Source organism: Electrophorus electricus, chromosome 1, assembly GCF_041902795.1.
Source record: "Electrophorus electricus isolate QZ-2024a chromosome 1, ASM4190279v1, whole genome shotgun sequence".
Classification (NCBI taxonomy): domain Eukaryota; kingdom Metazoa; phylum Chordata; class Actinopteri; order Gymnotiformes; family Gymnotidae; genus Electrophorus; species Electrophorus electricus.
The window spans coordinates 14,131,221-14,156,313 of NC_137497.1; the positions used below are offsets into that span (position 1 = coordinate 14,131,221).

The 25,093-nt window shown below is 41.6% G+C and overlaps 1 long non-coding RNA gene and 1 other non-coding gene across 2 annotated transcripts in view; both read left to right on the forward strand.

Moving 5' to 3' along the window:
* Positions 1-25,093, forward strand: part of LOC145657174 (uncharacterized) — a 454,169-nt gene that overhangs the window by 5,211 nt on the left and 423,865 nt on the right. The window lies entirely within an intron of this gene.
* Positions 6,698-6,816, forward strand: LOC145659778 (5S ribosomal RNA). The gene has a single exon (XR_014125919.1). It is a non-coding gene; the product is annotated as a 5S ribosomal RNA (ribosomal RNA).

Consider the following 25,093-nt stretch of genomic DNA (forward strand, 5'->3'; position numbering starts at 1 on the left):
TCTCTCTCTCTCTCTTTCTCTCACACACAGATAATAGTTCTGTCTCTCTCTCTCTTTCTCTCTCTCTCACACACACACACACACATATAATAGTTCTGTCTCTCTCACACACACAGATAATAGTTCTCTCTCTCTCTTTCTCTCTCACACACAGATAATAGTTCTGTCGCTCTCTCTCTCTCTCACACGGATAATAGTTCTGTCTCTCTCTCTCTCTCACACGGATAATAGTTCTGTCTCTCTCTCACACACACACACAGATAATAGTTCTGTCTCTCTCTATCTCTCTCTCTCTCACACACAAAGATAATAGTTCTGTCTCTCTCTCTCTCACACGGAAAATAGTTCTCTCTCTCTCTCTCTCTCTCTCTCTCTCTCTCTCTCTCTCACACACACACAGACACAGATAATAGTACTGTCTCTCTCTCTCTCTCTCTCTCTCTCTCTCACAAAGATAATAGTTCTGTCTCTCTCTCTCTCTCTCACAGATAATAGTTTTCTCTCTCTCTCTCTCACACACACACACACACACACACACACACACACACACACACACACACACAGATAATAGTACTGTCTCTCTCTCTCTCTCTCTCACAAAGATAATAGTTCTGTCTCTCTCTCTCTCTCTCTCACAGATAATAGTTTTCTCTCTCTCTCTCTCTCTCACACACAGATAATAGTTCTGTCTCTCTCTCTCACACGGATAATAGTTCTGTCTCTCTCTCTCTCTCTCACACAAAGATAATAGTTCTGTCTCTCTCTCTCTCTCTCTCTCACAAAGATAATAGTTCTGTCTCTCTCTCTCTCTCTCTCACACAGATAATAGTTCTGTCTCTCTCTCTCTCACAGAGATAATAGTTCTGTCTCTCTCTCTCTCACAGAGATAATAGTTCTGTCTCTCTCTCTCTTTCTCGCTCTCTCACACACACACACAGATAATAGTTATGTCACTCTCTCTTTCAGATAATAGTTCTCTCTCTCTCTCTCTCTCTCTCTCTCTCACACACTCACAGATAATAGTTTTGTTTCTCTCTCTCACACAGATAATAGTTCTGTTTCTCTCTCTCTCTCTCTCTCACAGATAATAGTTCTGTCTCTCTCTCACACAGATAATAGTTCTGTTTCTCTCTCTCACACACAGTTATTAGTTCTCTCTCTCTCTGTTTCACACACAGATAATAGTTCTGTCTCTCTCTCTCTCTCACACACACACAGATAATAGTTCTGTCTCTCTCTCACGCACAGATAATAGTTCTGTCTCTCTCTCTCTCGCTCTGTTTCACACACAGATAATAGTTCTGTCTCTCTCTCTCTCTGTCTCACATACAGATAATAGTTCTCTCTCTCTCTCTCTCTTTCTCTCACACACAGATAATAGTTCTGTCTCTCTCTCTCTCTCCGTCTCTCTCACACAGATAATAGTTCTCTCTCTCTCTCTCTCTCTGTTATTATTTCTCTCTCTGTCTCACACACAGATAATAGTTCTGTCTCTCTCTCTCTCTCTCTCCGTCTCTCTCACACAGATAATAGTTCTCTCTCTCTCTCTCTCTCACTTATTATTTCTCTCTCTGTCTCACACACAGATAATAGTTCTGTCTCTCTCTCTCTCTCTCTCTCTCTCACACACACATAGTTATTAGTTCTCTCTCTCGCTCTCTCTCAATGTTTCACACACAGATAATAGTTCTGTCTCTCTCTCTCTCCTTCACACATAGGTAATAGTTCTGTCGCTCTCTCTCTCTCTCACAGTTATTAGTTCTCTCTCTCTCTCTCTCTCTCATACAGATAATAGTTCTGTCTCTCTCCCTCTCTTTCTCACAAACAGATAATAGTTCTCTCTCTCTGTCTCTCTCTCTCTCTCACACACACAGATAATAGTTCTGTCTCTCTCTCTCACACACAGATAATAGTTCTCTCTCACACATACAGATAATAGTTCTGTCTGTCTGTCTCTCTCTCTCTTTCTCTGTCTCTCTCACACAGATAATAGTTCTCTCTCTCTCTCTCTCTCTCTCTCTCACACACAGTTATTATTTCTCTCTCTGTCTCACACACAGATAATAGTTCTGTCTCTCTCTCTGTCTCTCTCTCTCTCTGTCTCACACACAGATAATAGTTCTGTCTCTCTCTCTCTGTCTCTCTCACACATAATAGTTCTCTCTCTCTCTCTCTCTCTCTCTCTCTGTTCCACACAGAGATAATAGTTCTGTATCACACACAGTTATTAGTTCTGTCTCTCTCTCTCTCTGTTCCACACAGAGATAATAGTTCTGTCTCTCTCTCTCACACACACACAGTTATTAGTTCTCTCTCTCTTTCTCTCTCTCTGTCTCACACAGGTAATAGTTCTGTCTCTCTCTCCCTCTCTCTCTCTCTCACACACAGATAATAGTTCTGTCTCTCTCTCTCTGTTTCATACACAGATAATAGTTCTGTCTCTCTCTCTCACAGACAGATAATAGTTCTGTCTCTCTCTCTCACACAGATAATAGTTCTGTCTCTCTCTCTCACACACACAGTTATTAGTTATCTCTCTCTTTCTCTCTCTGTCTCACACAGGTAATAGTTCTGTCGCTCTCTCTCTCTCACACAGGTAATCGTTCTGTCTCTCTCTTTCTCTCTCTCTCACACAGTCATTATTTCTCTCTCTGTCTCACACACAGAGAATAGTTATGTCTCTCTTTCTCTCTCTCTGTCTCACATATAGATAATAGTTCTGTCTCTCTCTCACACAGATAATAGTTCTGTCTCTCTCTCTGTCTCACACACAGATAATAGTTCTGTCTCTCTCTCTCTCTCTTTCTCTCTCTCTCTCTCTCTCTCTCTCTCTCTCTCTCTCTCTCTCTCTCTGTTCCACACACAGATAATAGTTCTGTATCACAGTTATTAGTTCTCTCTCTCACACACACACAGAAAATAGTTCTGTCTCTCTCTCTCTCTGTCTCACAGATAATAGTTCTGTCTCTCTCTCTTTCTCTCACACACACAGTGATTAGTTCTCTCTCTCTCTCTTTCTCTCTCTGTCTCAAACAGATAATAGTTCTGTCTCTCTCTCTCTCTCTCTCTCTCACACACACAGAAAAGTTCTGTCTCACACAGACAGATAATAGTTCGTTCTCTCTCTCTCTCTCTCTCTCTCTCTCTCACACACACAGATACTAGTTCTGTCTCTCTCTCACACAAACACACACAGATAATAGTTCTCGCTCTCTCTCTCCATTTCAGACACACACATCGTTTTGGGCATTGAGAGTTCTGGTAAACTGGGATGTGATGATGCTGTCACTTCACCTCTCTTTTGTCTCTCTAGTTAGTTGACTGAGAGCGGCGGAGTGTTGATCATGCCTGTGGTTCCTTTTAGCTGTGCTGCCACAGCTACATCTGCCAAAGTCCATCTTTGCACATCATAGTTTCCTACTTTACACACCCTCTACCTGGACATGTCTAATAATCTAGTCTCTCTGTCTGCTGAGGTTCACCTACCCCTGATGTCATGACGTTACTGTCTCAGCTGCCATGGCTCCTCCCACCACCCCATGATGCTCCCTGTTGTAGCCCCCCACACCTCCACCCCACACAGCTACTTCCCCGCTGCCCTTCATGGATGATCTCATACAGGAAGAGTTTCGGTCATGTGCACACTGTTGGGACCAGACTAGGACTTCTAGAAAACCACACTAGACATTAATTGCTTATTGTTCCATATTTCTTTATTTATTTTTCTCCATCTCACTACTTATTCTGCTCCTAATTGTCTATATTCTTACAACTATAATGTCCATTATTGTCCAGAGGACCCCACCAGTTTACAGCCCACCAGAACCAGTGCACTGAGGACACTGTCAGCACTGACATCCACACGTCTCTCACACATCTGGAGGACATGGACAGTTATGTTCCAGTGCTGTTCAATGATTACAGCTCAGCAGTGAACACAGTCACCCCAACCAAACTAACTGAAACACTCACCACTGGACTCACACCCTCCTTCTGTAAATGGGGGCTGAACTTTCTAACAGACAGAATCAGTCAGTCAGAACTGGCAATGTACATCCAGCACAAGGACTGAGAACTCTGGGACCCCCCAGGACTGTGTGGCCGCCCAGTATAACACCAGCATCATCAAACTGGTTTGACTGATCACTGGATGAGACAGCATACAGGAGGGAGGTGACAGACATGGTGACATGGTGTCATGACAACAATCTCTCCCTGAATGCAGACAAGACCAAGAAGATGATTGTTGACCCAAGGAGGAAGGAGAAGCAACAGCACACACCACTACAGACAGGAGAGATGGAGGTGAACTCCTTCACCTTCCTGGAGTTCACATCAGTGAGGACCTCACCTGGACCTACAAGACACACTACATCAGTGAGGACCTCACCTGGTCCCACAACACACCCCACATCAGTGAAGACCTCACCTGGACCTACAACAAACACCACATCATAAAGAAATCCCAACAGTATCTGCTGTGTCCTCTGTTTATGTACGATACACAGCATGACCTGCAGGTTAACACTCTCCTGACATCAGAACTCTGAAAATGTTCAGCTCTTGTTCACAGTTTTATTGACAACAGGAGGAAACGTGAAACTGAATCACATGAAAGACAAATCAACAACAAGCCAGCCACAAGTACCGATATACACAAAACACAATGCAGCAAACTTCACAGAGAATAACATTATCCACCAAATAATGATCTGTGATTACAAATAACAATACAATAAACTACACACAACCACAATGTTTTCAAAAGGTATGAGATGTACGCAGACAACTGCATTAGCACGGCTATAATAACTACACTAACTAGAACTCTTGGAGTTGTATTCTCTCACTCTACGATCGCTACACACATGAACCGACTCGCTGCTACTGACACCCTGTGGTTCTTAAATGAATTACAACTAACCTCAAAAAATGGAACAGAGTTTATAAACTCCTGACAGAACAGCATCTGTACTTCCTGAGGAGGCTGAGGAAATGTAGCATGTCAACTAAAACTCAGCAGTTCCTACAGGAGAATGATGGAGAGTGAACTCACCAGCCACCACAGTATGATATGGGAACTGCACTACTCAGGAATGGAAGACTCAGTTTTCAGTATTTTCTCATTCTCACTCTTTCATACACACACAGACACCAACACAGAAACACATACACACACACACATATATACACGTAAGCACACACAAACAAACCCCCATACACATGCACATACTAACGTTCCATACCTGAGAGTGTCCAGTCTGCAGTGGGGATCCTCCAGGCTAGCAGAGAGCAGCTTCACTCCTGACTCTCCTGGGTGCTTGTACATCAGATCCAGTTCTTTCAGCTGGGAGGTGTTTGACCTCAGCGCTGAAGCCAGAGAAGAACAGCCTTCCTCTGTGACCAAACAACCAGACAGTCTGCAGAAAGGAGGGAAACAGATAGAGAGACAGAGAGTGAGATGCATTTCCAGACCAGCCTGCATGCAGGCAGCTAGAAAAGTTGGTAACTGTAGTGGAGGCTTCACCCTGTGCTTTATAATAAACTACTGACATGGTGAGGTCTCGTATCCATTCGTCACCCAGGACTCTACACCACCAAACACCCTCCACAATAATAACCCTAATACACCTGACCTGCTTAGCGCTGAGGTTTGACATAATACTACATAAATGTACCTGCACAAGCAGTGAAAAGGTGAATTTTTCATATGATCCATGAAAACACTTTACTTAAATTATCAATTAAATTTTTAGAAGTTCTAAATATTATAGTTTATCATTAAGCTTCTATTGAGGTGAAGCATTATACACAGTAAATAAAACATATTTGTGTCAATCTGCATAATAAATAAGATTTCAAACAGTAGTTATATTGGTTCTGATCTAAACAGTGTGAGGTCTGGTTTACTGTGTATAAACAGTAGTTATATTGGCCCTGAGCTAATCAGTGTGAGATCTGGTTTACTGTGTATAAACACTAGTTATATTGGCTGGGTAGTTAGGCCTGGTTTGACTACACACACACACACACACACACACACACACACAGACAGAGACAAAAGGCGCGTTTATCACCATTTTCATCACTTACTAACTAAATTTTTACTAATGGAATTGGAGGGGAGGGGAGTCTGCCAGTCTCTCTCTCTCACATGCACACACACGCACGCAATTTCATTTTTCCATGTTTTTACAGTAAAGGTTCACAGACCCAGTACTGCCGCTTGCCTCGTGATGTTAACAGTGCCAGAACAAAACGCAGCATCACAGCCAGTAGACAGAATTGTCGGGGTACACAAGCTGGCTTGGTATTGTGAAACAGTGCGGTTGTGCACAGCTGGATCTCTTGAGTTGTCGCGTATTTGTTCACTGAACGTATGGATGGACAGGTAGCTAGCTCACGTTAGTTGTAGGAACTAACCACAGCTTAGCTTGCTCTAGCTAGAAGTGTCCAATACAGCGATACGCTGTATAATGATCCCATAAACTAAACTTCATATCATTTTAAGCAACGGATCATCCAGCATATTGCAGAGAGGAAGAGCATGTTAAAGCAATGAAAAAAAGAAAGCAAAAACATCAAGTCATTCTGTAAGGCATTGTTTTATGCTTCGACAAGAGCTTAATCGGGTGATTGTGTCTGTAGCCACGCTGTCGATGTATTGCATAAAGGTGCATTTTTCGCCGCTTTCGTAGCTTACGGCCATACCACTCTGAACACGCCCGATCTCGTCCGATCTCGGAAGCTAAGCAGGGTCGGGCCTGGTTAGTACTTGGATGGGAGACCGCCTGGGAATACCAGGTGCTGTTTTTCTTCTTAGCTATGTTTCTTTTCATTTTTGCCCCTTTTCACGTACAACGTGGCTTCATTTCTTTAGGGTTTTATTTTATGCTTTCTTTCTTGCTTTTAGGTTTAGAACTGTAGCATTTTGGAGCTTAGTAAGTGCACCGGGTTCTCATAAACGTATGTATGTTTGTCTTATCAATTTCACCAAAACAACTCCATGTTTCTTTACTTTTACATCTTTCTCTTACCTTCATGTATTATGCCGTTTGTGTGTGCGAACACTTTCGGAGCAATTATATAGGTGCGTTGGACCGCACGCCACTCAAAGCTTTTATTAACAGAACTGGAGGTTGGTTGCGTCGAGTTCAACTCCGTCCAATCATTTTGGGATTAGAACATGGTTTTACTCTTGAATCCCTTTCGACATTATATGTGCTATGTACATTTTAATGGGTGTTGTTTTGGGAAGGGATAGACTAATTTTAGTTACTGCAGCCTTTCTTTCGTTTGCTAACTATATTCATTCTGTTCCTTCTACCAGGGGAGCCAAGTCTGTCTCTCACTCATACACACACACACACACACACACACACACACACACACACACACACACACACACACACATTAACAAGCAATTGATTTTTTACATGTTTATATATCATCACAGGTACAGAGATATTATTTTTTATTTTATGTTTCTTTTGAAAATGTTAGTTTGCTAATCGCAATGTAATGAAATCTTGTATCCTGTGGAAAAGCACAGTGGAAAAAAATATTATTTCTTAATAAAAGTGAATAAAGTCACCACAGTATTCATAAGCATAACCATTTTTCCCATCTTTGAAAAACACTGCAACAGTCTTAAAAACATCTCAACATAAACATCTCATGTCCTATTTGGTTTATTTAAACATTGACTGAAATCAACCTGTTTTTTGACACTAGTAGACCTCCAAAACCATTACCTACACATCAAAAACAGATTAGATGAATGAATGAACCACACAAAATCATATTAAGGTGTTTTTATTTCTATTGTTGGCAGTGACTATTCCCATGCTGTCACTGGTGCAAAACAGCCAAGAGATCCATCACAAATAGTTGAAATGACAATAAAGGTTTAGCCAGCAGGGGGGTTTGTGTGCACATGAAGCCTCCAGATATGAACCTTTTTTTGAACCAATTGGATGGAAAGCTTCAAGGATTCATCTGGCAATCACTACAAAAACAAACAAAAATGTTTTAGAAAATAGAATTTAGCATTTACAAGTTACAAGTTCAATAAAAGAAAATCAGCAATCATAAATTCTCCAAAATAAGTCAACATCAAAACTCCACTCTTGAAATTTCCTTTGGAAACTAATACAAGGAAAAACAGGAAATTGGGTGATGTCACTTCCTGTCTTTAAGCAGGACAATTCCCCATAAAGCTCCCCTTCAAAGACAACATGGAAGACTCTCCACAAAAAAATCACAGGTAAGTTCATTTTTTCTTAATATACTTTTGTTTTACCTACTTTGTTAAAATATACAAACTTTTCTGTGTTAATCCTGTGTTTTAATTTACATACATATATAAATATATATACACACAGCATATGTGCATTTCAAACCCACAGTCCATGAACACACTGTGGTGGAGGGTAACTATCACAAGACATTACATTCATACTGTGTGCATCTGCGCCTGTGTCACTCCACCACACAGAAAACAGCATGAAAAACCTTTCCCAGTTTCCAAAGATTTCCAACTTGAATGTGTTGATTTGTACAGAGACTTCTACATGTGTAACTTGTAGAACAGCGTGTATCATATGTACAGAAATAAACTGCAGCTGAAGAGTCCTTTAGCATCATTTATTGTGCATGTGTTTTTTTTGGGGACTTCTCACTGGTGCTCACAATTTATTATTACATGGGTAGTACACACACACACACACGCACACGCACACACATACTAACAAGCAATTTTTACATGTTTATATGTCATCAAAGGTACAGAGATATTATTGTTTATTTTATGTTTCTTTTGAAAATGTTAGTTTGCTAATCGCAATGTCATGAAATCTTGTATCCTGTGTAAAAACCCCAGCTGCTGTGGTTGCTATGGTGACAGCGATGCTTGTTAATGTTAGCGCAGATCTTTTCGACATGTTATTATGTTGTTTTTTGTTGTTGTGATTTTCTATCTTTCATTGGTTAAATGATAGAATATGGGTTTTCTGGTTAAGTTTCACTTTCTAAATGTTTACTCGATTTGTAATCAACTCGTTATTTTTAGTATTTTAACATGCTGTTTGTAGTGGTTGATCATTCCTGTTCATATTTGTTATTATGACATTAGGCTACTTACGTTATTTATGTGACCTACAGGACATTGTTGTGCTGCGCTTAACATTACACAGCACAATATAGCAACTTAGATTTCCAGATGAAATTTTTTTTTTACTAACGGACCTTGAGGGGAGGAGAGTCTGCCAGTCTCTCTCTCTCACATGCGCACACACACGCACGCAATTTCATTTTTCCATGTTTTTACAGTAAAGGTTCACAGACCCAGTACTGCCGCTTGCCTCGTGATGTTAACAGTGCCAGAACAAAACGCAGCATCACAGCGAGTAGACAGAATTGTCGGGGTACACAAGCTGGCTTGGTATTGTGAAACAGTGCGGTTGTGCACAGCTGGATCTCTTGAGTTGTCGCGTATTTGTTCACTGAACGTATGGATGGACAGGTAGCTAGCTCACGTTAGTTGTAGGAACTAACCACAGCTTAGCTTGCTCTAGCTAGAAGTGTCCAATACAGCGATACGCTGTATAATGATCCCATAAACTAAACTTCATATCATTTTAAGCAACAGATCATCCAGCATATTGCAGAGAGGAAGAGCATGTTAAAGCAATGAACAAAAGAAAGCAAAAACATGAAGGCATTGTGTAAGGCATTGTTTATGTCTGTACCGACATATTCTGGAGGAGGAGCGGACGGCATGCCACACCTGCCCTCTATACTAACCTCAACTCTCTATTGCAGCGTGAAACTTTGGAGCATGGCTCCATCCCCCCATGAATATTTCTGCTCCATTCATGATGCTGGGTAAGAAACTGTGTAGGGTTATGCCTCCTAACATGACTGATATCAAAAATGGGCAGCTATCACATTTTTCTAGATGGCCCATGTTTTAAACCGTCTGATCGTTTCAATCGGTTATTCTGTCTGCTCTCTGCCTAACCTCATTTGGGAGGCTTACTTTCTCCCTTACAGGTCTGCTCAAGAATCTGAGCTGGTGCTGTTGACCAGGGTCTGCCATCTCCTCCGGGATCAGGTTGTCACCATCTACACTGATTCTCGTTATGCATTTGGGGTTGCTCATGACTTCAATAAGATTTGTCGCTCCGGGGGTTTTGTATCTTGGAAGGTAAGACAATTTCTAATCCAGGACTAGTGTCTGCAATTTTGTCTGCATGTACACTACCAGCTTGGCTGGCTATCGTAATGGTCAAGGGTCATGACACAACCTCTGAGTCTGACACGGCCACTGGCAATGCTTTAGCAGATGAGATTCCACGTTGGGCAGCTGTTAATGCCCCCTCATGCCCGTACACTATATCCTCGATGTGTGAAGCTGTCGCCATGTTTTCTCATTGCTTTGTGCCGAATAATATCAATCTGCGTTTCTTACAAACTCAGGGTACACAACAGGACTGCTCTCACTGGGCTGATTAGGGCTGTAGTCCTGATTAAAATGGTCTAATCCGTGACCCGGAGGGGCATGTGACCCAGAGGGGCGTATCACCCTTCCTAAATCTATTTTGCCATTTCTTGTGTGCCATTTTCATGGGATTTCACATATTGCACAAAGGGGGAGTGACGGCTAACATTCAAAAACAGTTTTGCATTCCTGCAAAACGTATAACTGTAAAACTCCTCCTAGATAGCTGTTTAACCTGTGCCAGAAGCAACCAACACAAGCCAAATATGATGCCTTACTGGCTCAAGAATATTCCTTTCAGTGTCTACAGATAGACTTTATGCACATTCCACCTTGTGGTCAGTTGAAGTACTTGCTAGTGATTGTAGACAGGTTTTCCAAGTGCACTGAGGCGTTTCCTTGTTCTAAGGAAGACTTTTAACAGGCCTGTCATCCCACTGGAACTTACGCTAACTTAATTTAGATTTAAAAAACTGATCAAAATGTTTCCTCTTTCATTTAAATCATCACATCCGTGTTCAGGGAATTCTTGCATCTTTATGGGACTCCCAGGAAGTTCAAGAAACCCGTGTAAGAACCCTGCTGTTCATACTGCCTTGTGTAACCCTAGTCAGATGTTTCTATCAGCAAGAATACAAAACAAAAAACAACAAAACTCCCCAAAACTGTGCAAACCATCATAAAACAATAAAGCTGTTCTAGGTACAGCTGCAATTTAGCAATTCCTGAAAAATGTATTTTCATCTCGATCAGTTCCACTCCTTGGTCCTCTGTGTTTCTTTGCACCTATAAGGCTTGTCTTGTACATATTGTTTGTTGGTGGAGTTGTTTGTGTTTACACTGCTTGTTTACACTCACCTGCTGTCAGAGGGTATATGTATTTTTTCTGTCATTTAGGCATCTGATAAAGTGAAAAAGGAATTAATCTACAAAACCAGTGGTAGAAAAGAGAAATTTTTTAAAACCAGAATTTATTTTTCACGTTACATTCTATATTAAATAAAAATACATTTACTTCAGATCTCAGGGCAGAGCTGTGTACTGTATGGCAAATAGTAAATTGTTAATACATAGATTTAATTAAGTATTTAATGCAGATCATTCGTATTGACTGAATGAACCTTTCACTCTTCTGTCATGTCTATCTGCCTAACTATCGTGTGTGTGTGTGTGTGTGGGTTTTTTTTTTTCTCTCTCTCTCACTCTCTCTCACACACACACACTCTCTCTGTCTCTCTCTCTCTCTCTCTCTCTCTCTCTCTCTGTCTCTCTCAATGTCACATTCTCTCACTCTCACTCTTGCATGCTGGCCTTTGGTAACATTGCCCCCCACCACCTGCACCTCCCGTTCTCCACCTGTACCTTGTGGCCTCTGCCCTCTGCCCTGTCCTGCCTTGCCCTGCACTGCCCTTCCACCCCACCTGGCTGACTGAGTGAGTACTTGGCCATTCCAGCCAATCCGAGCATCAGGGTCAGCTGTTGCAGAGGACAGACGAGTGTCACACAGTACACTGATCTAAGCCCTCTATTCACCCCTACACTGTTCTAAGCCCTCTATTCACCCCTACACTGTTCTAAGCCCTCTATTCACCCCTACACTGTTCTAAGCCCTCTATTCAGCCCTACACTGATCTAAGCCCTCTATTCAGCCCTACACTGATCTAAGCCCTCTATTCAGCCCTACACTGATCTAAGCCCTCTATTCAGCCCTACACTGATCTAAGCCCTCTATTCAGCCCTACACTGATCTAAGCCCTCTATTCAGCCCTACACTGATCTAAGCCCTCTATTCAGCCCTACACTGATCTAAGCCCTCTATTCAGCCCTACACTGATCTAAGCCCTCTATTCAGCCCTACACTGATCTAAGCCCTCTATTCAGCCCTACACTGATCTAAGCCCTCTATTCAGCCCTACACTGATCTAAGCCCTCTATTCAGCCCTACACTGATCTAAGCCCTCTATTCAGCCCTACACTGATCTAAGCCCTCTATTCAGCCCTACACTGATCTAAGCCCTCTATTCAGCCCTACACTGATCTAAGCCCTCTATTCAGCCCTACACTGATCTAAGCCCTCTATTCAGCCCTACACTGATCTAAGCCCTCTATTCAGCCCTACACTGATCTAAGCCCTCTATTCAGCCCTACACTGATCTAAGCCCTCTATTCAGCCCTACACTGATCTAAGCCCTCTATTCAGCCCTACACTGATCTAAGCCCTCTATTCACCCGTACACTGATCTAAGCCCTCTATTCACCCGTACACTGATCTAAGCCCTCTATTCACCCGTACACTGATCTAAGCCCTCTATTCACCCGTACACTGATCTAAGCCCTCTATTCACCCGTACACTGATCTAAGCCCTCTATTCACCCGTACACTGATCTAAGCCCTCTATTCACCCGTACACTGATCTAAGCCCTCTATTCACCCGTACACTGATTTAAGCCCTCTATTCACCCCTACACTGATCTAAGCCCTCTATTCACCAGTACACTGTAATGATACATTGCAAACTGCCCTGACTGCCTCTGTCTCAAATGCAGAGCTCCAGTGTAAGATCTGTCATCTACTCCACTAGTCAGCAGTCTGGCAGGAATGATCCACAAAGCATCAGCTATTATGGATCTCTGTATGGACCTCCATTCTCAGACGAGGACCATGGCAAGATTTTAAGGCCCATGCAGTCAAGAGTTTGCCAGTCTAAGACCACATCCTGTTTTATTAATGGACTAAACAAGGTGCAGTTTGTTTGAGTCGAAACATCTGGTTTATGAAGCTCATGTGATACACCCATCATCTTTAACCCAAACTGGATCAATGGCACCAGTCGTTGAAGCTATGGCGGCATTCACGACAAATGAACAAAGAAGGAAATATGACTGGAGGAGAGCGGCTCAAAGTGGTGTGTGTTCTACTGCTTGCGGTGAGCTAGGAGAGTGGTGGATGTTGTATAAAGGCTTCGTCCTAGAGGGCCTTTATGGTGTTTTTTTGCTAGCCATTCATACCATTCTATTACTATCCAGTGATCCTTTAACAGCTCCCCTGTGCAGTTGCTTCTAAACTTCCAAACAGTTTCCTTGTATGTTCTCCAGGCCCTCTCTATATGCTGGGTGTGAGCCCCTGTAGGAGCATCCATGTATGATATACTGTGGTTAACTGTGTAATGTCTGTAGCCAAGCTGAGACAGAGCCTGCTGGTAGACACGTCACTCACCACTGAGGATTGTGGATCCCCTCCTTACATGCTGAATGATACGTGGCACTAGTTCCCTTCTGGACCTTCTCTGAACTAGGTGAAGAACTGGCTCTCTTTGTTTAGTATGGACAGCATTTTCACCCAGCATCCCAGAGACCCACTGCCTCCTCCACAACGCCCCAGCCATCCGCCCTCTTCCATACTGTGTAACATAAAACGTAAAGCTTTATTACATTTATTAAGAACTATTAACAAGATGAAAGAATTAAAGGTATGAAGCATGAAGACTTGTATGTCCATTATACATTATTAAGACTATACAAAATTCTATACCCACATAAAAGATGCACCTGCATTTCTTCTATGCCTGAAGTTACTCTCATCTATGACGGTGAACTGTCTGCATCCTCCTTTCCTTCTTCTGAGTTCTTCCATCGCCACCACACAAGCCTCTCTCACTTTCTTAGACATTTTTGACAAGAAACTTGAGAAAATCGGAAGGGACATAATAGTGCTAAATTTATTAAATCATTTAATAACTGTATTTAACACTTCCTTACTTAGATATTGAATGTACTCAGTAAAATTGTGAAGTTTATTCTTTAATTAAGTTAATTTGTTCATGTGAACTGTTCTGGTTATTTTGCTTCTTTTAATCAAACAATTGACTTGATTTGAATAAAACCAATTAACCTGCTTGTTACACATGGATGTTTGAGATTGCAACATTAAAATATTTTTACACTACAGAAAGTGTCTAGATGTGCTGAACAAAAATCTGTTTGATTACAGTTCAAATGGCCACTCAGTTCACACTTGTATAAAGTAAGACACATAAGCCTGCGTGTGTTAGCTGCTCCCACCTGTACACATATGTCATCCCTTTGAAGAGACACTTCAGAACACTAAACACAGAGTTGTGTCTGATTGATCTCCTCGTCTGCCTTCCCCTGAGCACAGCACGTTGACACCTCCTGTATGAAAACAATAATATGTACCAGGATAGCGATCTGTACAGAGAGTCTAACAGTCTAGACCCAACGTTACATATGTTCTGCCTATTTAACACTGTTAAATTACTATTTGATGTTAGAATGTGCAAAAAATCACAATGAAAAATGCTTGTAATTAATCTCTGCATTCTTTAAGGGACAACGTTATTTGATACAGTCTACGTTAGCTAGAAAGTTTAATTTAAGATAAAGTTACAGTAAAACATCTAAGTAAACTCATTAGCCTACCATTCATAGCAGTCCCAGCAGTCGCTGTTGTGTAGTTTCATTTTGTGGTGACAAAGATCGCATTTCATCTTTCTTTGTAGTACTTTCTTATTTTGCAGCCACTTTATTAATTTCAAATGTTTTCTTTTTGATTTCTTGCCCTCCATCAGCTTCCTCAATTTCTTCGGCATTTTGGCCCAATTAAAACCGGATACCTCCCCTTTACATTTGTTATACTGGAATTTATGGCATTCCAGATTATCATCAAGCTTTTAAACTTAACAATACAATGAATAATACATATAAATGTTTTTTTTTATATTGTGCATGTTTATATTCAGCAGACACATTAATATTTTCTGGACAAACAGCTCTTTGTGAATTTCATATAAACCATCAACAGTAAAGGTGGAGCGTTCGTGGACGTTGGAGTTCATTCAGGTCTGCGCCTCTAATGAGGAGACGCCGGTACAGGTGTGTTTGGAGTCGGATGACAGTGGAGATCAGCACAGCACCTGACACTCGTCCTCACAGTACACAAAGAAGAAGAGAGTTCACAGTTCAGAGAGAAAACCAGGGCAAAAATCATCAAAAAACAAAACAAAACAGCCAAGACACTGGAGAGAAATAAAGATGGAGAGGCTGGAACAGGTCAATGCTGTACTGTACTGTAGCTACAGTGCAGCTAAACTAGCGTTAGCTAGAAATCAACATTAGCAGATGTGTTTTCAGTAGTTTTCTTGAATACTAACATTAGTGGGTTATGCTTGAACAACGCCATGGTAGTTCACCGTCTTTATGACCTTTAGTACATTTTATTCAGTATGAGTGGAATCTGAACACATCCGCTTTGTTAGATTACTCTGAAAGAAAGCTGTCGTACATTAGCCAACTAGCTAGTAAACTAGCGCGACTGGAAAAGGTGCCGAACACCAGCTGACTGTCTCCGGATTACAGTGGAGATCAGCACAGCCGGTTTCTCCTGTTGTCTGAAGTTTAGCCCTTCGATCCGTTTTCGGTAGGTTTTACGGTCTGGTTCTTTACCTGGCTTTTATTCCCCGTCTACGTACGTCAAGAATGTAAAAGTGAGATTTAATGGGCGAAATTAGCGGGCACAACCGACCGAGCTAGCTCGCTAAATCGGTCGCTCGTCTCGGTCATTTCTGTGTAAAATTCAGAGTGTCTGACTATTTGGCTAGATGACATTAAAATGGATGATTAAATGCACCCAGTTAGCTTGCATGCGCGTCCGAAGTGGTGCTTCACAACTCGAGATCGACCGTATTGCTGTATTGTCTGTATTGCAGACGTGCAGCGGTGTACCGCGTTCATTGTAAGTGTTCACTAAGCAAATCGCGACCGTGTCGGTACTATTCTATATGTGGCACTGATGTGTGTGTTCTTCTTTCTACAGTTTGGGTATCGACTAGGGATTCAAGTAAGTAGCCTGTCAAAGATTTATGCGTGCGCATGTCGTATTTTGTCTCCACTTATATATCAGCCCTTATTTATCTCTGACCATCTTTCAGACTGGGTCACAATCATACTTCCTTTTGTTGAGTTTTAGCCAATTGAGCCACAAAAAGTGAAGCTAAACAAAACAGAAAAAAGACCAGTTTGTTTCATACTGTTGAAAAGTTCACAGATCAGGTGCAATGTCTACAACCAGCTTAAAACGTTTGACAACTGCAGAAAAACCTATGTTGTCAAGCTCAGTGAGGCCCACAACCGAAATGCATATAGAGATATGTGTGACGTGAATAACAGTACACAAAGGCTGATTTTTGTGAATTTCCATTGGAAGATACTGTACATAACATATATGTGACTGACAGATTCCCTAAAGAATGATTAGAACATTATTTGATGCCAGTTCTGTCGCCCCTTCTCTGGTATTATCTGCCTTACTTCATTGTTCTCACATGTTTTTCTCATTTGTAATTGTGTATATATACCTTGTGTTTGTACTTGTGTATATATACCTTGTGTTTGTGTATATACGTATATATACTGTGTTCATATTGTGTATATACGCAACCTATGTATATACTGAGGTAATAAAAAGAGTGTTTACAGGGAAAAGAGGTTTAACATTGAATTAGACATATTAATAACATAAAACATAAGGGAGTATAGAGATTCTGTGTCCTCTCAGTGTAACGCGAGTGCCGAAGGGTGTGGAGCAGGATTCACAGACTCTCTCGACGTGGACAAACATTTATTTAAAGACTATAGTGGCATTCCATATAACACAAACAGTGAACATAGAGACACTTAACACTAACAATTTTTAACATTAACACAAGCTAGACAAACACGGTTACGAATGTTACATTTAGACATTAACTCACGAACAACATGCTACATCAACGATGACCAACAACACTGCACACACTGATGCAGGTTTAAATACGCAAAGACAAACAAGGTGCAGGTGTGTGCAGGTGTGGATACAAACAAAGATCCTGTCACTGCACGTGGCGGGCCAAACCACATGACTCGCGAGAGGCGAGCGTTCTGTTACAGAACCCCCTCCCAAGGGGCGCGGCTCCCGACGCATTCTTCCAGTGAACACGAGTCTCAGGACAAAGTGTACATGTACACACAAGCAGCCGCCTGGGAGAAAGGCAGCTTCTCTGTCTCTGTCAGGGCAGTCCGGTACGCCCCCAACAACGTTACGCCTGTAGATGTACAAAAGTTGTAAACACAAACAAACAATAGCGCCCACACACAAACATATAAGGCGCTGTGACATGGTGCCCGCTGTCTGCGCAGGCACCTTGTATGTGTCCGTGGCCTCAATGGACATGCGGGGGTGCACGTCCACCCCGGTTCCAGACGTGCTACCTCCCCCAACGGTCCTCCACTCGCCTGCCACTCTAGGAGCATCCCAGCGACGGTTTGCCTCCGGGGCTTTGGGCAGACCCCTCCAGTCTCGCTGGTGAGTCCGCTGAAGGGAAGGGACACGGGCTTCAGCTCTGCACGCTGGTCCACCCAACCGCCCTCTTTCTGGTTGTTGTGGTGCATTTCGGTCTTCCTCGGCCCAGGCTCAAGGCTCCCCCTAGCCCCCCCCAAGAAATTCTTGGGGGTGTTCCCCTTCACTTCCGGGGTGGACATAGACACCAGTCACGGTCCTCTCCCCAATCTCCTGGGATCCAGGCAGCAGGGCGGGGGTGCCTACGCATCTCCCGCTAGGAAGTCTGTCTTTAGCTGAGGTGGTTGGTCATTCTGTAACGTGTTGGCCCGAGTGCTGAAGTACGTAGAGCAGGATGCACAGACTCTCTCGACGTGGACAAACATTTATTTACATAAAACATAAAGACTATAGTGGCACTCCCGTGTAACACAAACAGTGAACATAGAGACACTTAGCACTAACGATTTTTAACATTAACACAAGGTAGACAAAAATGGTTACGAATGTTACATTTAGACATTAACTCACACACCTCCTGCTAGGAAGTCCATCATTTGCCGAGGGAGTAAGTGTCCTGTGGTGGTTGGTCATTCTGTAATGTTGCTGCTGGCCTGAGCGCCATAAGGCGTGGGCCAGGACACACAGACTCGCTTGACTTTGTGAAACATTTATTAACATTAAACACAGAAAACACAGGTGGCAATCACATACAACTATAACAGTGAACATTATTAAACATTTAACACTAACGATCTACACATAATACAAAAACAGTGAAAACAAACACAGATGTTACTTGCTATGGGTTTTTTTTTTACACAAGAGACTCAAGAGACTAAGCTAGAGACAGTGACCAACAACGGTGCACACACTGACAGGGGTTTAAGTAGACAGACAGTAAACCCTGTGCAGGTGTGTGCAATCCTGGAAGCGTGGCTACAAAACAAACATACAAGATCCCCCCACTGCACGCAGTAAGCCAAACCACTTGACTTGTGACAGGCGAGCATTCTCTGACGTTCGGCTTGTGTTGGCCCATAAATTAATCTATGAGCCCAACCCCCTTCCATCTTATAAATTAAAGAAGATCTCCATTTTTGAGATTTTTTGCTTCAGCATTACAGAGTATAAAATAAAAACATTTTAACTCTTCATCAAAGTAACATGCTGTTTTACAAGATTGAATATTTGTCCTGGAGATTCCTGAACCTTTCTCATGTTGATTATCCTGCTGCTGGACATTGCTTCCCTCTGGTTGTTTGCACAGACCTGAAGGTTGCTCAATGGAATGAGTATCTAAATAAAGCAGGAAGTCTGTCTGCATTCAAGATGTCAGGGGAAAAAGTGAAAGAAGTAAATGGATGAAATAAAGCCCCACCAGAGAGTGTCTGGACTTGCCACAAGTGAGCTGCTGGACTTTGTTGTTTCTGTTCAACAGATGGGTTGTGGGGTAAAAGGAAACGAGCAGCAGCTTTAGAGAAATTGTTCAGCTATTTTGTAATTCAACAAAACAACAATAAAGAATCTTGAAAACCTCTAAGCCTCATCCTACTCTTTGAACAGCTGCCCAGATTCACAACACAACAGCAACTGCAAAGCAAAAATTATGAAATTAGAGAAGACATCATTAAGTGACAACACACATTAGTGTTAAGCCACAACAAAAATGTGGCACATTGACAATGTTTAATTTTGGTTGATGTGTTTGTGCTGTGGCTGAATTAATGAATTTCCAGTGAAAAACAAGGATTTGAATCTGTCCACATGTCTTGCTAGCTAACCTATCTAGTTAACTAGCAAGATTCCAACTAGATCATAAAGATAAGCATGAGGAGTAACTGTTAAGACAAAATTTGGAAACTAACAATTTCCTGCCCAGCAAAATATTATAAAACTCATTTGTATAACTTTTATATAACATTAATCTTTCCTATCACTAGCCATTTTAGAGGTCTGCAGAAGTGAAGATGAGAAAGTTTGTACTCAGAGGCTCCTCAGTGCAGTGAGGAGTGGCTCATGGGTTCAAGAAGGACTCAGAAGCTGAAGTGAGCATTCGAGTGCAGCATGTTATGCTTGTGAGCTGAACATGGCCACGATCAGAACAGAGTCTGAACACAATCTTCAAAACCAATTTCACACTGGCTTGCAGCAAGCAGTATTCAATTTAAAGTTAGGCCTGCACTGGTTTTGCACCAAGTAGATGCAGAAACCGATTTACACACCGCAAGGCTTTAGTGAGCCATTCAATCCCAAACCAGAGTCGCAAAAAACTGGAGGATAACATCAGAAAAAGCACCTGATGTTTTATTCTACCAGGGAAGCTGCATCGTCCAGAGGAACTTGGTGGCCCCTACCGGCAAGACAACCTAGAACAGATGTCGGCTGAGCAGTGTGACAACCATTAGCATTGCTCAAGGGAGGGCTTTTTGTCTTCTCTTGGATAGCAAAGCATTCCTGAGGGAGAAAACAGGATGACTTTCTATTTTCCTTCACTCTGCTCTAAAAAATAAAGAGGGTGTTACAATCAAGCCAACGCAGGAGGGCAGCTCAACAGCACACCAGTATGCTGCCAAGCTGAAGACCAAAATGGCTGCCTCTGAAAGAAGGGCTGTAAGATGTGAAGTATGCTTCCCTCTTCAGAGGCCCACAGCATCAATATCAGAAGCCATAGTTTATTAATACTAAGCCCTCTTTAAGAATGAGTTGTATATGAGGTGAACTAGCACTGCAAATGCTTCTTTGTGGGATTGACATGCCATGGTCAGGATGACTTTTTACTGCTGGTGTTGTTTTGTATTTTTTGACATGCAAAATAATTTATAAGCAGGAAGAGAGGTTTCTGGATTGGTTACTAAAAGCCCTGACAAAGCTAAAGTTTCTAACTGCTTATCCTAGAGCCCAGGACAGGTACAGAGACTTTTTTCCTCAGGGCATCTATATTTGTGATCACTATGAGGATTTAGAGATAATTTATTCAGTGTTCTTAAATGAACATTTCTTACAATGGTTATTAGAAATTATTATAATTTAGTACAAAAGGTTATGTGCTATTTCTTTGCTACATATTATTTCAAGCATTACCTATAAGTATTTTTAAGGATACATATTTATTTATGATATTGCATATGGTATACATCATTCTTATTAGATTTTTACAGACCTTTGGCATATGTGGGGGAAGCAGTGTGCATGTAGAAGGCATAGTGAGCCATTTATATGAACATGATAAGAGCTTGCACATGATTTGCTCTGCTTGTTACTGTTAATGTGGTCAGAATTTAAAACATAACTTGTGTAACTTGTGGATGACGCATGCTATACTCTAACTCCCTATACTTTTTTGAACATGTAAATTGTTAGGTATTCATTTTTCTAGGAAGTGATTGTCCATAGTGCTGGTTTCTAATGACTTGTTCTCTTAGTATATCAACATTTAATTATTTTCAGGTGATATAAATAAACAGTTGGAATCACCAGATGGCTGAGAGGGTAGATAGGTTGCAAAAACAAATTGAAAGTGAAGATGACATTTTATAAATTGTAATCACCATGTTCAGATAAAGAAAAGTACAAACTTGTAGCCTATTTCAATCAGTGTTTCCACTGACATCACTGAGCACCATGGACAGTGACACTGCCATAGTGGACCTCCAACAAACTGACAAAAGACAGAAAGAGAAAGAGAGAGAGGCTCTCATGTCACTGCTGCATGACCCAGTACTCCTCAAAAAGCACAATGCTGCCTCTATATACATTCAACTTGGAGCACCTTGCTCATTGCAGTGATAGCAGGAGCTAGCTTTTTGACAGCATGTGACTCAGGAATGGAGCTGGTAGAGATGTGGTCTGCAACCTACAGATCAATGCTGGACCCTGCTCTTTAAGAAAATGAGCTTCAACATTTCAGTAAACAGATTGGGTTCTTGTTGGGTTAAAAACAATTTCTTTATCAAGCTGAACTCAGATGCCCTCAGGTGTCTCTGCAGATTTGTTAGCTAGGCAATAAATAATGAAAATGCCTCAAAGAGAGAGAGATAGAGAGAGATGGAACGAGAGAGAAAATGGACTCAGTAAATCTCTCAGTCCATGCTTTTACTATTACTAGCTAGTTACTTTTCATTTCCTACTCTAGCTGCAGTTCAGACAGTGCACCATGTGTGTATAGCATCTAGTACCAAGGGGTTATTGAGCTGGTCCTTTCTAAATTATGAAAGATTCATCGATGAGACTGGCTGTGTGCTGGGCTGGTGACATAGATGGAAAACTGTATTGTTTTTGCCATGGTTTTAAAAATGATGCACAGTGAAAAGTACTCCTGGGTCAAATTGCTTAGCTATAATATGAATCATCTGACTAGGACCCAAATAAGTCAAAACAATGACTTGGGCAAGTGTTTAGGGCTCTAGGTCTCTGGTGATAAATATCTGGGTCAGCCCATTTAACAGTGTGTCTATAGCTTTTCATTAACTTTTTATTGCTTATTGGTCACTGTGTATTGCCTTTTCTTACTACTCAGTTTGAAATTTCAACAAATAGGACAGAACAAAACATTATTTTTATGCTATGGTCAACTAGTGTTACTGGCAAACCCAAAGAAATTGGTTAGAGTGGGGATGGTTTTGAAGTCGTATCAGCAAAAATTAGCATAACATAGATGTTTGTAACTTTGGGATTCGCCTGTCTACTGAACTTTTGGATGAAGAAGTCACGGAGCTGCTCTCTCAATAGGACTCAGCTCTGAGTCTCCCTCCTTAAATGTCAGATATCTTTTCTTCAGTAATTTGTGGCCTTTAGAATGGCTCCCTTAATTACAGCTATAATAGTGTACATGCCAGCTGTGTTGAATCGCAGAACAATGTCAGAATCTGGCACAGTTTAACTGTGGAACTAGGTGGAGAGAATCTGACTAGCAGTACATTGGTAAGGTTTGATGCATATCCCAAGATAAGTCATAAAGCCTTGAATAAAGATGAAGGCTAAGACAGCAAAAGTTATGTAATTCTTCAAAGATGAATACTAAACGTACAATTCTGGCAAACCATGTCAATTACAATCCATTATACTGATGTATTTATTTGATTCACTGGAAGACAACGAGTGACTTGTGTTTGGAACATAGTCTTCCTTCCCAAAGTTATACTGACTTCTTATACTGACATTTTTTTAAACATGTACAGACAATTTTATTCCCTGGAAAGTAACATATACACACACAGACAGACACACACACACACACACACACAAACACACATATATCAGATATATTGTCAACTTTCAAATATAAAAGGCACAGCACTATTTTCAAATATAACAGTGTACTGTTTTTATTTTAGTTCTGCACAAAGAGCATACAGCATGTTTGTGTATATACGTGTACACGTGTGTGTTCAACTGTGTTATACACAATGCTGCAGTGGCCTGCTCTGCTTCAGCTTGCTCTTTACTGTGCTACACTTGACAGAGAGCTTTTCATGCTGCCTCTTGAGAATGTCTAGTTGGCTCTGCAGGTCCTCGCATGCATCCTTCACCTTCTCAAAATCCTGGAGCAGCTTCTTGTTTCTCAGCAGGCTGCAGCGCTGGTACAGGCGCAGATTGTCTGCACGCAGCTTGTCTTTAGCTATCATTACCCCTGCCAGAGCTTTCCGCTTGTTGCCGATCATTGCCTTTATCTTGGCCAGATTGGCTAGTTTGGCCTGGATCTCCAGCTCCACAAAGTTGATCGTTTCTTTGAGATGTGACTGGAACTGAGAGTGGAGGTACACAATACTGAGATTATTTTCTATGCCTTCAGGACTCTACTGTACAATACATCTTCCCATCCTACTCCGTGGCAATAAATTTACTGCATTTTCAGTTTTAAATGTGGGCTCGAAATTTCCAAGTTTTGTGGTGGGATTTGTGGGATGGGTCTTGTTATGTTTTCAAGTCTACTTGACAGTTCCATGGCTATCTAAAAAATCAACAGAAGTTGCACCCACATTAGTCTTAATCTACTGAGTTTAATAGGACGTCATACCTCTCTAGTGCTGGTAATTCCTTTCTTTATTCGAATAACCTCCTCTTCATACTCCAAGATCATAGTCTTATAATTCTCATTTTCAAACTTCAGTTTTTCAGCCTTTGTCTTCTCCTCCAGTTCTCCAATAGCTTCTTCCCGGCTTTGTACCCTCATCTGCAGCGCAAGGTTCCGTATTTTTGCAGCAGTGAGCTTATTCTCCATCTTCTGCTCAGCTGCAAGGAGCCGTTTCACCTCAACAAGAGCTGCCCGCTTTCCCAGCCGCCGGGCGAGAGCCGCAACGACTACTTCTTGCATCATCATGATGAAGGCTTGATATTCACAGTCCCACTGCTTCTTCTTCTCCTGGCACCGGGGCCGGAGTTCTTCAACTTGCTGCTGGTAGAGCTGTGATTTGCACTGCCACTGCAACTTTAGGTCCTCTAGAATTTTTAGCTGGTCCTGGTAGCCACGGCGACTCCGCCTTGTACACACAGGCATTGGCACGTTTTCCCTTTCCAACCAGTCAGCTATTATCATCTGCTGCTCGCTGTTCAACTGGCAGAGTTCTTCCCTTTCTGACAGGAGGCTCTGCAGAAGCGCTTGGTGTTCCTTATACTCAGCTTCAAGATTATATCTCTCCATCTCCAGCTGCTCTTTGGAAGCTTCAATATCATGACATCCATCCAGACCAGTCTTCTGCAGCTGCTCATATGAACCTAAATTTACGGCGCAGAGTTATACTAAAGAATCATCCAGTTCTAATAATTAACAGATGGCAACAGCTGATTTTGCCATCTTGAAATTGAGCTATGTTCAGATGAGAAGGCTCAGTTTAAAAATATATTACGACTCTTCATATGAAACCATGTGTTAAAAACCAACAGGAATTAATTGCCATGTAATTTTCTCTAGAATGTATAGACTTTATAGTTCTTTACCTTTTTTTCTCTGAAATGGTAGTGGATGGCTACCATTGATTGGAGGTAGAACAAGTGGAGCAAAATGTGTGCTGTCTCTAGTTTCTGGACTGTGCACACCCACATCAAGAGCCTAAACAAAGTATACAAGGTATTTTTCACACAAGAATCTACATACTGACACACAAGCACACATAACCATACACAACCTTCCATCATAGCCAAATAACCTTTTATTAAAATGTACTAAAAATGTATTTCTGTTTGTTTCTTTCTTGAGGCAGCAGTACAAATATTTTTAAGGTATCCCATATAATTTAAAGATTCAAAAACACATGCTC